Consider the following 15,825-nt stretch of genomic DNA (forward strand, 5'->3'; position numbering starts at 1 on the left):
GCAGAGAGAGGGAGACACAGAATCCGAAGCAGGCTCCAGGCTCTGAGCTGTCAGCACAGAGCCCCACGTGGGGCTCAGCTCACAGATCGCAAGATCCTGACCTGAGCCGAAGTCGGACGTTCAACCGACTGAGCCACCCAGGCGCCCCAAAAATCTCCCATGCTTTTAAATTGAATTAATCTCAGACTGTTAACTTTTATTTTTTCAGTTGGGTACATTTAGAGACTAAGTTTTGCTTTCTCTTCATTCCAAAAAGAGCCACTTAAAGGGAGTAAATTAGCTGACTTGAATACTCCTTTGTGTTCAATTTATCATAGCAAGCTATGATTACCGCTCTGCTTTATCTTGGCCGTTTATTCTTGAATGAAGTAATTATTTAGGATTTATTTAGATAAATGTGTAAGATAGCAGATATTATTAAAAATTATTTTCCATCTTCTGCTGTTATGAACATATATTTCCTTCTCAAAGGTAATTTTAATTCTTTTGTACTACTTTTCTACCATTCCTAGATTATAGTTCCTTAGATAGAAAACTGGGTATTTTGTTTTTAGGGCCTTGATCTGATACAAAATTACAATCTGCTTATCAACAAATACTTTCTTCAGCCAATAATAGAAGTGCAAGTTAACAAAATCACTCTTCAAATACAATGTATTTTTTAATCAGTCATTAACTATCAGGCTTGCGGTTATTTCTTTGCCAGGATCACAACAAACAAGGTTGCTATGTTCTGTTCTTGTTATCTAAGCTCTGTTTCTCAAACAGATCCTCATATTATGGAATAAGCAAAATTTAGTTTGAGCTTTATAACTTGTTCGGATTTAAGAAACGTAGGGAGAGTTTCACTCTAACCAAATTCTTCCTGACATAACAGTTCTTTCTGATTTTCCAGTTTTTGACTGCTTTGTCGAGCACAGAGAAAATTGCAGAGTTCGTCTTCAATTTTTTGACTGATTCATGTCCTGGTGAGTCGGGAAAAGTGCCTAAGGATGTTGGCTTTGCTCAAAAGTACTGATAAGAAAAAAATAATTCTCCCATATTCATGTTTAGAAAAGACCACGGTATGATCAGCTCTAAAAAATAGGAAAGTCCAGTTAGGTTGAGTAGGACCACCCTGGAATGCACTAGAAAGTGCTTATTTTATGGCAGTACAGTAGTTTGATGTGAAAGCTACAAGAGCCTTGGGTGCGTTGTTTTCAAAACAGCAAAGTTTCTCTGAGCAAAACAGGGAATCTGAGAAGGGAAAATATTTGCTAAGCTATAAAAAGCATGGCCAAAATGATCACTTTTACTGCCCATCAGTGTTTCTACATATAGTTAAATAATTTCCTCTATTTTACTATATTTATGTGTGTGCAAAGAAAATGGATTTTTGATGCTTTCATAGGATGTTTTTGAAAATATCTCTGGTCAATATTCACTATACACTGAAATCTCACTAATTTATTATGTATGATGTTTATTTCAGATTCGGTTAAAGTTTGGCATTGCACTAATTTTGGAGAAATAGTTTATTGAATATGTGGAGTGCTAATGCTGCATATATTTTAGCTACCTAGGCAGAGTCTGGTAGAAATCCTGTTCCTTTGGTTAATGTGATCCAAATCATGACTTCTTGCCTTAAGTTAAAAAAAAAAAATTGTGGCCAAATACATAAAATATACCATCTTAGCCATTTTTAAGTATGCAGTTTAGTAGTGTTAAATACAACTACCTTGTGTTGCAACCAAGCTCAAGAATTCTTTTTACCTTACAAATTTGAAACTCTGTATCCATTAAACAACTGCCTGTGCCAACACAGCACCCATGCCAACACAGCACCCATGCCTTGGCAAACAACATTCCACTTTCTGTCTCTATGATTTTGACCACTCTTAGTATCACATATAAATGAAATCCTACAGTATTTTTCTTTTTGTGACTGCCTTATTTCTCTTAGAGTAATGTCCTCAAGATCCATCCATGTTGTAGCATGTAGAATTTCCTTCCTTTTTAAGGCTGGATAATATTTCATTGTATACATATACATGCCATATTTTGTTCATGCATCTGTCAGCGGGCATTTGCATTGCTTCTACTTTTTGGCTATAATGAATAATACTGTTAGGAACATGGGTGTACAAATATCTGTTTGAGTTCCTGCTTTCACTTCTTTGGGGCATATACCCAGAAGTGGGATTGCTAGATTATGTGGGAATTCTATTTTAATGTTTTTGAGGAAACTCCATGCTGTTTTCCCTAATGCCTACACCATTTTACATTCCCAGCAATGGTGCACAAGGGTCCCAGTTTCTCCATATCCTTGCCAATAATTGCTATTTCCCGTTTTGATTTGCTTTTATAGTGGTCATCTTAAAGGATGTGAGGTGCTATCTCATTGTGGACTTGATTTACATTTCTGTAATAATTAGTGATGTTGAGTATCTTTTCATATATTTCTTGGTCATTTGTATATATTTTTTTGAGAAATGTCTAAGTTCTTTGCCATTTTTGAATCAGGTTGTTTGTGTTTTTGTTTTTGAGTTGTAGGAGTACTTTATATATTCTAGGTATTGACCCCTTATCAGATACATGATTTACAAACATTTTCTCCCATTCTGTAGGCTCCTTTTTCATTCTGTTGTGTCCTTTGATGCACAGAAGTTTTAAATTTTGGTGTAGTCTAATACATCTTTTGTTGTTATTGTTGTTTCTTCCTATAACTTTAGAATAGCTTTGCTAATATTCTGAATATCTTCTGGCTTTTCTTCCCTAAGCCTCTACTAAACATCATATAAATATCATCCCCACCTTCTATATACATTTTTTCAGCTCTCACTCCTTAAATCCATGGTTTCTAAAGTGTGCCTAGGTGCCCCAGCTACAGTGAGAATGCCTGGGGAATACTGTAAAATTTTTTAGGAAAACACAATAGTGTTTGACGTCTTTCTGACACCACACGAAGTATTAGCTCGAGATAGTTCAGCTTTAACATTAGATAGCCCTACCTTCCTTTTCCATAATGTCGTATCTTTGAAAAGCTGGATTTTTAGCAGTTGCCGTGGTATAAAGCAACTATGGGTTGGAAATCAATGAAGAACAGAAAATGACAGTAGTTGATGTGAAATCTAATCCCAAAGTTTAGGAAGTTGTGTAATGTGTAATAGGTGCATGTATCCCATTAGTAAGTGATTGTGATTATTTAAAACTAAAATCAAATATTTTTTTAATTTTTATGTATTTTTCAAACAGCTACTGAGTTGCTAGTACACAAATACTGAGTAAGTTGTTTGAAACTGACTACTTAATCAACTGTTCAGTATTTCTTTTGACCTATGAACCCTACAAAAAAAATTACTGAGATAAAAAAGGCCCCATAAACTGAGAAAGTTTGGGAACCTCTGCCTTGTAACCTTTGCATGTGGCTTTATTCACATCACTTTATTGAAACTATTTTCTTGAATGTGACCAGCATCATCCTTCTTGATAGCAAAATCGATTATATTTATTCTCATATGTTTTATTAGTTCCTGTGGCTACTGTAACAAATTAGCACAAACTGGATAGCTTCAAACAACTGAAATTTATTTCCTCTCAGTTCTGAGCCCACAATCCAAAACAGCTGCCATTCCTCTGGAGGCTTTAGGGAACTATCTTGCCTTGTCTCTTCTAGCTTCTGGTAACTGTTTGCATTCCTTGAGTTGTGACCAAATCACTCCAATCTCTGCCACTTTGGTCATATTGCTTAATCTCTTCATTTCCAAATAAGGTAATATCCATAGGTTCCAGGATTAAGATGTGGGCATATCTTCAGGGGGGGCAGTTACCATTCAACCTACTATAGATGTCTGAGGCTTCTGACACTCTTGATCATTGCTTCTCTTTCTTTGATGCTGCATTAAACTGATTTGCTGTCTTTTCTTAAATGTTTATTTCTTTACTTTGAGAGAGAGAGAGAGTGAGAGAGTACACACACACATGCACACACGCGCACACACACACACGTGGGGGAGGGGCAGAGAAAGAGAGAGAGAATCCCAAGCAGGCTCTGCACTGAAAGCGCAGAGCCAAATGTGGGGCTCAAACTCATGAACCATGAGATCATGACCTCACTCAAAATCAAGAGCCAGATGCTTAACCAGCTGAACCACCGAGGCACCCCTGATTTTCCTCTTAACTTGGCTGGGCCACAGTGCCCAGAGTGTTATTGTCAAACATTATGGATGTTACTGTGAGAGTGTTTTGGGGATGAGAAGAACATTTAAATTGGTAGACTCTGAGTAAAGCAGATTACCCTCCTTAATGTGGGTGGGCCTCATCCAATTATTTGAGGACCTTATTAGAACAAAGACTAAGTTCCTCAGAGCCAGAAGAAATTCTGCCAACAGACTGCCTTTGGACTTGAATTACTACTCTTCCCTGAGTCACCAGTCTGCCAGTTTACTACATCAGATTATGACTCACCAAGCTCACCAAGTCTCCACAATTGCCCAAACTAATTTCTTTCTTCCTTCCTTCCTTCCTTCCTTCCTTCCTTCCTTCCTTCCTTCCTTCCTTCCTTCCTTTCTTTCTTATCTATTTTATTTATTATTGAGAGACAGAGAGAGAGCGAGCATGAGCATGGGAGGGACAGAGAGAGGAGGAGACACAGAATCCGAAGCAGGCTCCAGGCTTTGAGCAGTCAGCATGGAGCCCGATGCGGGGCTCAAACTCACAAACCGTGAGATGATGACCTGAGCTGAAGTCAGACGTTTAACTGACTGAGCCATTCAGGTGCCCCCCCCCTTTTTTTTTTTAATTTTTTTTTTTAAGCCCAAGCTAATTTCTTAAAATCAACCTCTCTTTCTCTCTCCATGCAAACATTCCATTGGTTCTGTTTCTCTGGAGAATCCTAACTAAATGACCTTTAATTCCATCTATGTCTTCTTTACTTCACTTTGCTAACGTACGTAAAAAATGAATTAGCAAACTAGCTGTCCTCTGGACTTCAATGTCTCTTGATATGATATCATTACTTAAAAGCAGGCCCTTCTTATCTGCCACATAACTGCCTCCAGACCTAGGAGGACTTGTTTATATTAACCACATTTCTGGTGTCAGGTGTAAAAGTAACATAGATGATGATTAAAATGCTTGATCTTGGAATTGTGAGGCTCGGTTCTTCTATATTCAATCTATACTTGGTAAATCACCTTTCCCAATTAGCAGAATTCAATGAAGTGTTAAACAGAGTACACAATTAGTGTTCAATAAAATAAATTATTTCATTTACCCAGTTCCCTTACTTATGCCCATTTCAAATCCTCCCATTCAATTTCTCTTTCTTTCTTTCTTTCTTTCTTTCTTTCTTTCTTTCTCTCTCTCTGTTTTGTTTTTTTGTTTTTTGTTTTTTTTTCTAAATCTTATAGATTCAACTGGTTTGAATTCTGAAAGCAAAACCCTCCTTTAGGTTTCCTTCTTTGTGTCTTGTTCTACTCTTTTTACCTTACCTTGTATTATTTTCTCTTCTGGCCTCATATTGACAAATCCATACTCAATTGTCAAGTTCATTTCTTTCTCTCTCTTTATTTATTTATTTATTTTTTTTTTAAGTTTCATTTTAGAGAGAGTGTGTGAGCAGGGCAGACAGGCAAAGGGAGAGGGAGAGAGAGAATCTGAAGCAGGCTCCATGCCCAGTGCCGAGCCTGAAGTGGGGCTTGATCCCATGACCCTGGCATCATGACCTGAGCCAAAATTGAGAGTCGGATGCTCAATTGACTGAGCCACCCAGGCACCCCTGACGTTTATTTCTTGAAATCCTTTTCTGACTGTTCGATCTTCTGCATGCTGACTATTAAAGCCTCCCCCCACTACCTACAGAATATGGTCCAAGTGCTGTGGAGAATACAGGCAAAAGAAATCAATTAAACTTCCTTACAATTTGCAACCCATTGACAAGTACTTGAGACAGGCAGAGTGAGCTTTCTCAAGGAGCTCAGCTACCTCCATGTTAATACTTTGCTAGAGGTAAAAGGCAACCTTAGATTGAAATTAGCTTGAACTCAGGGATCCTGTGAAAAATCCCTTTGGAAACTTCCTTTATCTCTACCCACTTCACCCAAGATATAGGTTACCAATCATCCTCTGTCATAGACTCTGGGTCTAAAGTTCTCTCTTGTCCAGCAAGAGAGGTGGACCCAGGATTAAAATGCAAGAGATGGCTAATGTCTGGGAAAAGACAAGAGCCCTGAATAAGGGCCCTTGCTCCATATTTATTAAGATCAGAAGGCTTACAAACATGATGGGCTTGCACAAAAAGACAATGAATCTGTGAACATTAACTCATGGGCATGAGGGAAAGGGGGTTTTGAAGATATAGGGCATTAGGAGTTTGGGTCAATATAAACCAAAATCCTGGTGCCAGGCAGATGGTTGTTAATGGCAGACAGGTGTCCAGTCTGTTTATCTTAGCCAGCCTAGGGGATAAGACAGAGAGGGCAACCTCAGGGTCAACAAGGCACCTTTCTTTTGCTAATTAGCTCTGCTCTGGACAGCTTCACCCTGTAGAGGCTATAGTCCTGTTGGCTTATTTACCTAATTTGGTCCTTCCTTCCTGTGAAAGCAGCTTTCTGCTATGGTACTAAATTGGAGGACGTTTTTGCCCTGAATACCTAATCTTCTTTACCTCATATACCTTTGTATTGGAGACTTTGCCCCACCCTCTCTATACTGGGGCCTTTGCCCTGCCCTCCCTATACCTACTTACCTAATCTTGTTTACCCAAACTTGTGTGTGAGCATCCTATGGCTTTGTAATTCTTTTTGCCTTGTTAACCCATCAGTGCAGGCTCAGGGAATGCCTAAGCTTATTCCCCACAATCCTCCAACCATATGGCCCCCTGATATACATGTGAAGGGTCTCCTGACTAAGGTTTTACTAGACAGTAGTAAATGACCTTTTTCCTAACAATAAGTAGGCTCCTCAAGGTCCTGGAAACCTTGCTTCCAAAATTCCTTAGAGACTTGTGCTGTCCTGACCCCCTCCCAACTTGAAAGTATATATTCAACTGCTCCTCACAACCCCAGTGCAGCTCTTTCTGCCCATAGCTCCTGTCTCTGTGCTTTAATAAAACCACCCTTTTTGCACTGAAGATGTTTCAAGAATTTTCTTGACCATTCACTCCCAAACCCCAACATTTCACATCACAAGCTCCTCAGCTTGGCACCCAAGACTCTGCAAAGTCTTTCCCAATTGTGCCCCATGCTTCAGAAAAACTGACACAATCACCCCTAAACATGACACTATATTGTCTCCAGCATGTTATTTTCCTAATCTGGAAGACGATTCCTCAGTCTCCTAGTTATACACCCAGATCTTCTTCTGCTGTCTCTGCTTTTCAACATTGAACCCATTCTTTGGAGCCATAGCAACTTCCATGAAGACTTTCCTCAATCTCAATTATATATGAAGTCTTGTTTCTTCAAATGCCTTTAGCATTTTGTGTGTCTATTCTAGTACCTCTTTATTCTTTCCTGTGTTCCCAGATGTACATAAGCTCATTCCAGGCTTCATATTAGACTGTGTAGTCCTTGATATCAGGGATTTTATCTTGCTGCTTTTTGCATCTTGCATGTATTTAGTACTCATTAATTCATTTAATCATTCATTCAGTATATTAAGTGTTTAAAATTGGGGGTATAATAATGATCCCAGTGCTCTGTAAACATTTCTGGAATTTGAAAAGACTTGATGATTTTTGTTTTGCATATGAGAATTGATGTTGCTAAGTCACTTGTCTTCTGTGAAACTATGAAATAGGGTGCTGAACAGTTTTCTAAGAACATTTCTTTAAGTTATCAAGTTGTATGATTCTTTTGTAATTAAAATTATATATTCACTCAGTAAAACTACTGTTTGGAAACACTTCTGATTTCTTTATGCAATTAAACTGAATTTCTTTTGAAAAATCTGCATTGTAAGATTTTTCTTAAAATACTTTATTTTTACGGTAATTATGTTTTTAGAAGTGACTGCTCAGACAGTTATTAAAATTGTGTCCTCTAACCCTTACTCCCTTCTTTAAAAATTAGCTGATTTAGGGGAGTCTCGGTGATTCATTTGGTTAAGTGTCCAACTTTGGCTCAGGTCATGATCATACAGTTCATGGGTTCGAGCCTTGCGCCAGATTCTGTGCTGACAGCTCCGAGCCGGGAGCCTGATTCAGATTCTGTGTCTCCTTCTCTCTCTCTCTGCCCCTCCCCTGCTTACACTCTGTTTCTGTTTCTCTTAAAAATAAATTTAAAAATTTTTTAAAATTAGCTGATTTTACAGTGGCACCTTACTGTTGATCCTACCAACTTATATATTCTTATTTCCTATTATTTGTATGTATGAGTCCTCTGCTCCGATCATGAGTATTTTCCCACTTTTCCTCATCTGTTCTGTCTCTTTGTATTAAACATTTGTCAGAGCTGTCATAAAAATATAATTTGTATGATGGTTTACAGTTTTCAATGAATATATAGACTTATTTGAGCACAACAGAATCCCATTTGACAGGCTGAATGAAATGTTATCAGCTTTTATTTTTTAACTCTCAGATATTTGGAAATTGAGGCAATAGAGAGGGGAAGTCAGCAAGTTTCAAGGCTAGAACAAGTGTTTGTAAGAGGCAGAAACCATTTTAAGACAACGTACGCAAGTAACAGGATTTATTATAAGATTACAGGAGAATCTCACGAATCTTAAGGGCCTGGCTTTATCTGTGTATCCCTCTTTCTCTCTCCCTCTCCAAATGGGATCTTGCTACTTGTGCAGTCCAATGGCAGAATGTGGCCACCCTACCCTTCCCAAATTGACAGTCACAATTCTAGCCACATACAGAGATTAAATAGTTGTTTGTAAATGCAACTTCCAAATTCCTAGGAGAGCATATGATTTACCCTACGGGCTCACATTGTAAATCATCCTTGACCAGAGTGGACAGTTTATCCAGTACATACTGCCCCGTGGATGAAAGACAATGACCATCAGAGGGGAGACGGATCTTGGGTTTGGAAAGCAGATTTAGAATTCCTGCTTTTTACAATTTGGTGGAACTAGTGCTTAGAACCTAAGTTAGAAGTCACTGGCTGAAACATGTTCAGAGGGCAGTTAGATAACGTAAATGAATGAAGCTGACAGATGGAGACTGCAGCACCCACAGAGAGCACAGGCTCCATCTAAAGGGAATTACTCAACTCCAAGCTGATAGATGCTCTTTGGGAATTTGGGCTCAGGGTATATCTTCTGATTTTCAAATGAACTCAGAATTGCGATTTTATGTAAAATCTGTTTAAATCAATGAAAGTAAATAATTTCATTTTACTTTGTGAGATAATTATAGAATAAAGAGCCATACTATTTGCTTTGGGCTTTCCTACATTAAAAAAAAAATCTATTATAGGAGAAAAAGCCTCACAGAAGCTCTGTGACCATGAACAAAAAATTTTTAACCTCCCTGAGCCATACTTTTCTCTTATACCAATACCAATGTTTCACATTGTCATGAAAATCAAGTGAGATATTGCGATATGATTTTATAAACCTTTTAACATGTATTAGGTGCTCACTGGATATTAGGCTTCATATCTGCTCATTAGAATTAAGTCTGAAACAATACAGTATGTTTGAAACATACTGTATGTTTCAAAATAATATGTCATTAAAAACAGAGCAAATAAAGTTAGACTGAATTTCCAAACATCAATAGCAATGGTCTACGTTTGATTTCTTATATAGGTTCATAAAGCCACAATGTCACTGTTAACTGCTATGTCTTATTTAACATCTTCTTAGAGTTATAAATAATCAAATAGGAAAAATAACTCTTGGTCATAAATATCAAGCATTGAGCAGCTTTTATATGCATATAATTATAATCCCCAACAATCTGTAATAAACACCTGGCAAGGTTGCTAAAATTTTTAACACAATAGAATGTATCACAGAAGATTCTTTCATTCCACTCAGGCTCTGTGATGCTTGAATGAGTCACCGAAGAAACAGAACAAAGAGTTTGGGTTTAAAGATCAGTTCAAGCAAATAATATCTCTTTATTACTCTCTCCTGAGTGAAATCTAGACGGAGGTAATCTTAATAAGTGATGTGCACTTTCTAATGGAAGAAACAGGGAACACTTTGGTTCATAAGAGTTGTTGATAATGATAAAGAGGCATATTGGAATAAAAGTGCAGGAAAGCACAAAGCAACCAGCTTTTTAATGTACTATTTATAGTGGGATTTTCATCCTGCTTTGGAGAAATGCCTTAGCAACAAAATCTTGAACCTCATTGTCATGATCTCTAAGGTCTTCATGTGGGTAGGATGGTTTAAATGGCTAATGGGAATATTATCAAACCATTTTGAAAATAGAGTACTCTCTCTCTTTCCTTTTTTCTGTCTTTTCGTGATACTAATTAACACCTAAAAAGATCCTCTACAGCGTGCACAGAAAAGCCCAATACTGAGTCTGCAATGGGGTACAATCTTCTATGTCTTTTAGGTATTTTTGTCATCACAACAGAGGCTACTCTAGTGTTTCTGTGTTAGAGGAATTAGGACTAGAATCTGAAATTTTGTGAGAAAGCAGAGTGAAGAGGATTGTGAAGTTGAGCTTACACAACAGAGTTTTTTTTTGTGCTGTGTGTGAGAGAGAGAGAGAGAGAGAGAGAGAGAAATAAATTTGAGAAAACCATATCAAGTAATTTGGAGGGTGGCAGCTGGAGCTAAGCGAGATTATGGAAGAGTTAAAATCCCTTCACCCTCACCCTAAACTACTCTTTGGAGATGCCTGGAAACTATAGTCTCATGGTTTGGATCAAAAATAAATTAACCTTTTACTAAGTACTAACAAAGTCATAACAAAGACTTTATATTAAAGCTTCAATGGGGGCACCCAGGTTGCTCATTTGGTTAAGTGTCCTACTCTGGACTTCAGCTTGGGTCATGATTTCATGGTTGGTGGATTTGAGACCCAAGTCAGGCTCCATGCTGAAAGCATGGAGCCTGCTTGAGATTCTCTCTTCCTCTCTCTCTGCCCCTGCCCACTCATTCTCTCTCTCTCTCTTTCTCCTCTCTCTCTCTCTCTCTCTCACGCGCGCACACACACACACACACACACAGAGTAAATAAATAAATTTTTCTTCAATGTATCTATTCTGTTTTTTAGGGTAGGCAAGATTAAGGTGGTGAATTTTATATAAGGATATGCTAATTAGGGGGTTAACTCCTACATTTTGTATGTTAATGATGGGAGCATTGTACAGTACAATGAATCCCAGAAAAGGGACTGTTGAAAAGTCATTAAATAATTATATTGGATCATATATATTTTTAGTGACTTAATAATGCTTTTGGTGAGACTGACAGGTGCTACACAATATTCTTATTTCTTAACAAGAAAACAGATTTCATTTGCTGTGGCAAGGCACCCAGATAAAAATTTGCATTTCTACCTCCCTTTCAGCTAGATGTGGCCATGTGATTAAGTTCTAGCCAATGAGATGGAAAAGCTGTTGGGCAAGTCTTCTGAAAGTCTCCTTAAACCATGGTGGAGAGCCGGTGAGGACCATCCTGTTTCCTGTTAGAATGAAGATATGATGGCTGGACTTCCAGCTGCTGCTTGGACCTCAGACAACCTTGATGATGAAAGACACAAATTAGAGTAGTGGAAAAGAAAGAAAGGAACCGTGGTCTGTGTTGGTTGTGGCTCTCATATACCAGACTTGGCATGCCCACCTCCAGACTTCCTTTACATGCAAGAAAAATAACTTCCGTCCTATTTAAGCCACCATTATTTCCAGTCTCTGTTACTAGCAGCCAATATATGTCATAGGAGAGACATTTTACTTCACCACAACTGTTATGTGTAAATACTCCTTATTACACAGTTCTTTAGTTCGTAGAGAGAATGCTTGGATAGCAGGTTTGTAAAATAAGAGATGTTGTGTTCTCCATGTTCATTTAGCTCTTGAATTTTGGGGAGCAGTTACTGAGAATTTGGACACATGTAGTTTGAAAGGTGAAATTACAGGGAAGCCTGGGTGGTTCAGTCGGTTAAGCATCTGTCTCTTGGTTTCAGCTCAGGTCATGATCTCACAGTTTGTGAGTTTGAGCTCCACATCAGGCTCACACTCACAGGGTGGAGCCTACTTGGGATTCTCTCTCTCTTTCTCTCTCTCAAAATAAATAAACTTAAAAACATTTTTTAAAAAGGTGAAATTACAGTTAGTTGCTATTGTACATTCCCTATGCATAACAAGATAGGCAGGGGCAAAGGTTTCCTATAACTTTGCTAAATAAGAGAAGGAAATCAGCCTAGATCTAAAAATATTCCTTTGTAGAAAAGCAGATAAACATGCATTCTTTATCAGATTTAGAAATACTGTCAGTCTTTCAAAATGTTTTTCCATTCTTTAAAAAAAAAACATTTTTAAGCCTTAGTGAGATTCACTTCTACAGTAATTGAAACATTTTAAGAAGCATATTTTTTTATGAAATTTATTGTCAAATTGGTTTCCATACAACACCCAGGGCTCATCCCAACAGGTGCTCTCCTCAATGCCCATCACCCACTTTCCCCTCCCTCCCACCCCGCATCAACCCTCAGTTTATTCTCAGTTTTTAAGAGTCTCTTATGGTTTGGCTCAAGAGGCATAGTTTTTGAATGTCAACATTTTCCTAAATGTTGACTCAACCCAATGTTATACAGGAATTCAAAAAGTCTTCACCATATTAAAAAAAAAAAACATATTTAGGAGCCTCCTCAGTATTCTTTCTGTGAATCTAGGATGTAATCTAACGATCCTGGTTTGTACCTTGTCCTTTGTTACCTCCAGCCTTTCACCAGACATTGTTTTAACTGTCTCTCTTAAATGAGTTCTCACAGACAGCTTCTAAAAGAGAAAACCCTTGGAACAATTTCTCGTCAGTGTTTCCTGTCAGTTATGTTTGACCTGTTGTCAATGGAAAATGGCCCTTGTGGGACAATTGAGTGGAATGGGACCGTGGAATCCTCAGAGGCATGTGTACTTGTCCCACGTGTTCTTTCTTTTTACTCACTGCAGCACAGCACGTTTTAATACCAGTCATGTGCACCCTGGATCTATTACAGTAAGTGGAAAGTGAAGGTATACCAGTGAGAGAAATGGCAAAAGCGTGTCACTTTTGTGCGACACAACGGTTAGGTTGGCAAAGTGTCAGCATTACTCAGATTCTTCCATGTACTTTTCGTTTTTCCCTCCCAGTCATCACTAGCCCTTGCACTTGGCATTTCTGATCGATCTTATTAAACCAGTTGACTTTGATCCTATGACTACACTTGGCTCTCTCATTAAGAAAAAGTTGAGTCTGGAGTGCCTGGGCGGCTCAGTCCATTAAACATGCGACTCTTGGTTTCCGCTCAAGTCATAATCTCGCAATTAGTGAGTTCAAGCCCCGCATTGGGCTCTGCACTGACAGTGTGGGTACACTTGATATTCTCTTGGTCTCCTTTTCTCTCTGCCCCTCCCCTGAATGCTTTCTCTCTCTCCCTCTCTCTCTCTCCCTCTCTCTCTCTCTCTCTCTCTCAAAATAAATAAATTAAAAAAAAAAGAAAGAAAAAGTTGAGTTTGTCACTGTGGATCCCAGATCCAACTCCATTTGGCCTCACTATAGAATTCTTCTGCTTGGAGTCCCCCAACTCACAAACTCAGTGGGCACATCCCAGCTGCCCTCATAGTAATACCCTTACCAGCCCTCCCAATGATGGTGGGGCCTGATTCATTCAGGTTTTCTGAACTAGTTTTCCTTCTTAACTTTCACATCCTGATCTCTCTCTTTTTCCTTTCTCTGAAATAACATCACAGCTTATGTCTTCACACTCCAGCCCCATGGCGTGGCCAGCCGAGTGGGTCTTATCATTCCATTTCTCTTGTCAGGGCTGGTTTCACTTCCTTTGAAAGAAGCTTATTTCAAGGCCCTTACTCACTGGCTATTGTTTCTTCCTGAACCATCTTTCACGGAACGAAAGCACAGGCCTGTTAAATCACAGCTCACTTACCCTGGCTGTAGACATGGTAAAGTCCCATCCACTTTAACTTTCATTCTGTTTGTTTTTAAAGATTATTCTTCCTCCCTGTCTCTCTCTGTCCCTTCCTTCCTTCCTTTCTTCCTTTGCTTCCTTCCTCCCACCACCATGGTCAGTGCCGTGATATTTTTCTTGCAACTATAGCTCATTAACAGTAAACTGGAACAGTGGGGAGAGATCCCCTGTGGATTCTCAGGCATATTCTTTTTTGTTGTAGCGCATCTCAGATAATGTTTATAATGGAGCTGGAATAAGTGTTCAAAAGGATACAGATCTTTCTGTTCTACAGCTCAAGTCTGGAGTAGAAATACATTTGAGATAATAGGTAATGCTAACGAGAAAAATACAGCTCCAAGTGAGGTAAATTGTACTTTTAAGAATCTAGTCTAGGTGTGTACATGGGAGGCTGTATTTCCCAGTGGGAAACGCTCCAGGTCATAATCTCACTCCCACGACTGCCTCACTGTGCGATGCTGACTGTGAGCCGGTAAAGGAGGAAGGAAAGGATGACAGCAGTGGAGTCATCTTCGAGCAACCATATTAGCTCAGAACTGTTGTTGGTACTTCCTTACCTTTGCCAGATTGTTTCTTTCTATTCTCCTCATTGCCATCCTTCTGACATTCTAGTCATTTTGTGATTTTTCCCTGGCTTCTCTGGATGGTGTCCTGCCCTAGCCCACTGGTGCTGAGGCCTCGGCTCTGGACTATACCTTTTCTTCTGCTTACCACAGGTAACTTGTCCAGGCTCTCACTTGTTCAGCATACCTGCCAGGTAACTGGAAGCCAAGCTGGTAAATGAATTCACAGCAAGGTGCTCATTCATGGGCTCATCAAACATTTATCGAGTACCTCAGCTCCTGTGCTAGGTGTGAATGACTGACCAAGGCTGCTTGGCTGTATTATCAACATACAGCCTGCAACCTTGGGCTTTGGGGTCAAAACATTTCTAGGTTTGAATCTTGCCCAGTCACTTGCTATATATCATCCTGGAAAATTTTATTTAGCCTTTCTGGAAGTCACAGTTTCCTCATCTGTAAAATGGGGCAGTCAAAACTCCTTGCAGGAGTTTTTGGGCTTTACCAGTAATTACATACAGTGGCTAGCTCCTAGAATAAGTGAAATTAATAGTGACTATCATATTATTGGTTACTCTTTCCATATATCATTTATGGTGACCTTTAACACTAACTCTGAAATCGCCAGGTGCCTTACCAATGAATGACTTTAAGTCTTATGACTCGTTGTGAGAGACATTTGGGGAGTCAGGGAAGTCTTTCTCCCTTCTGACAATAGAACACCCAAGTATCACCTGTCTGAGGAACCGAAGCAGAGCAAACTGCTGAAGACACAAGAGAGGCGTTATAAGGATACACAGAGGTACGTTTTCAAATCAGGCAGCCTGGCCATGAAATGCCAGGAAACAGCAACAGCAGATCATGACGTGAAAAGTAGGTCACTTGTTTGGAGTCAAGGTGTCAGGTAGCATACAAGGTGAAGAGCCCAAAGCCATAAGAGTAACAGGCTGTGAAAATTGCTGCCGCAGCCATAAACCAAAGAGCTGCCTCCCCGCGTCTGCCAACGGCTAGAACTGCTGGGCGCGCAGCCCTCCTGTGGCCACACTTGCGCACACGCAAAACAACACTGTCACCGTCAGCCGCAGCGTTTTGAACATAGAAGACAATGATAAATCAAGAGACACACAACTGGTTGTGTCCAAAGGCCGGGGGTGCAACGCGAGAGAAAGTGGGAATAAATCC

Source organism: Acinonyx jubatus, chromosome B4, assembly GCF_027475565.1.
Source record: "Acinonyx jubatus isolate Ajub_Pintada_27869175 chromosome B4, VMU_Ajub_asm_v1.0, whole genome shotgun sequence".
NCBI classification, from domain to species: domain Eukaryota; kingdom Metazoa; phylum Chordata; class Mammalia; order Carnivora; family Felidae; genus Acinonyx; species Acinonyx jubatus.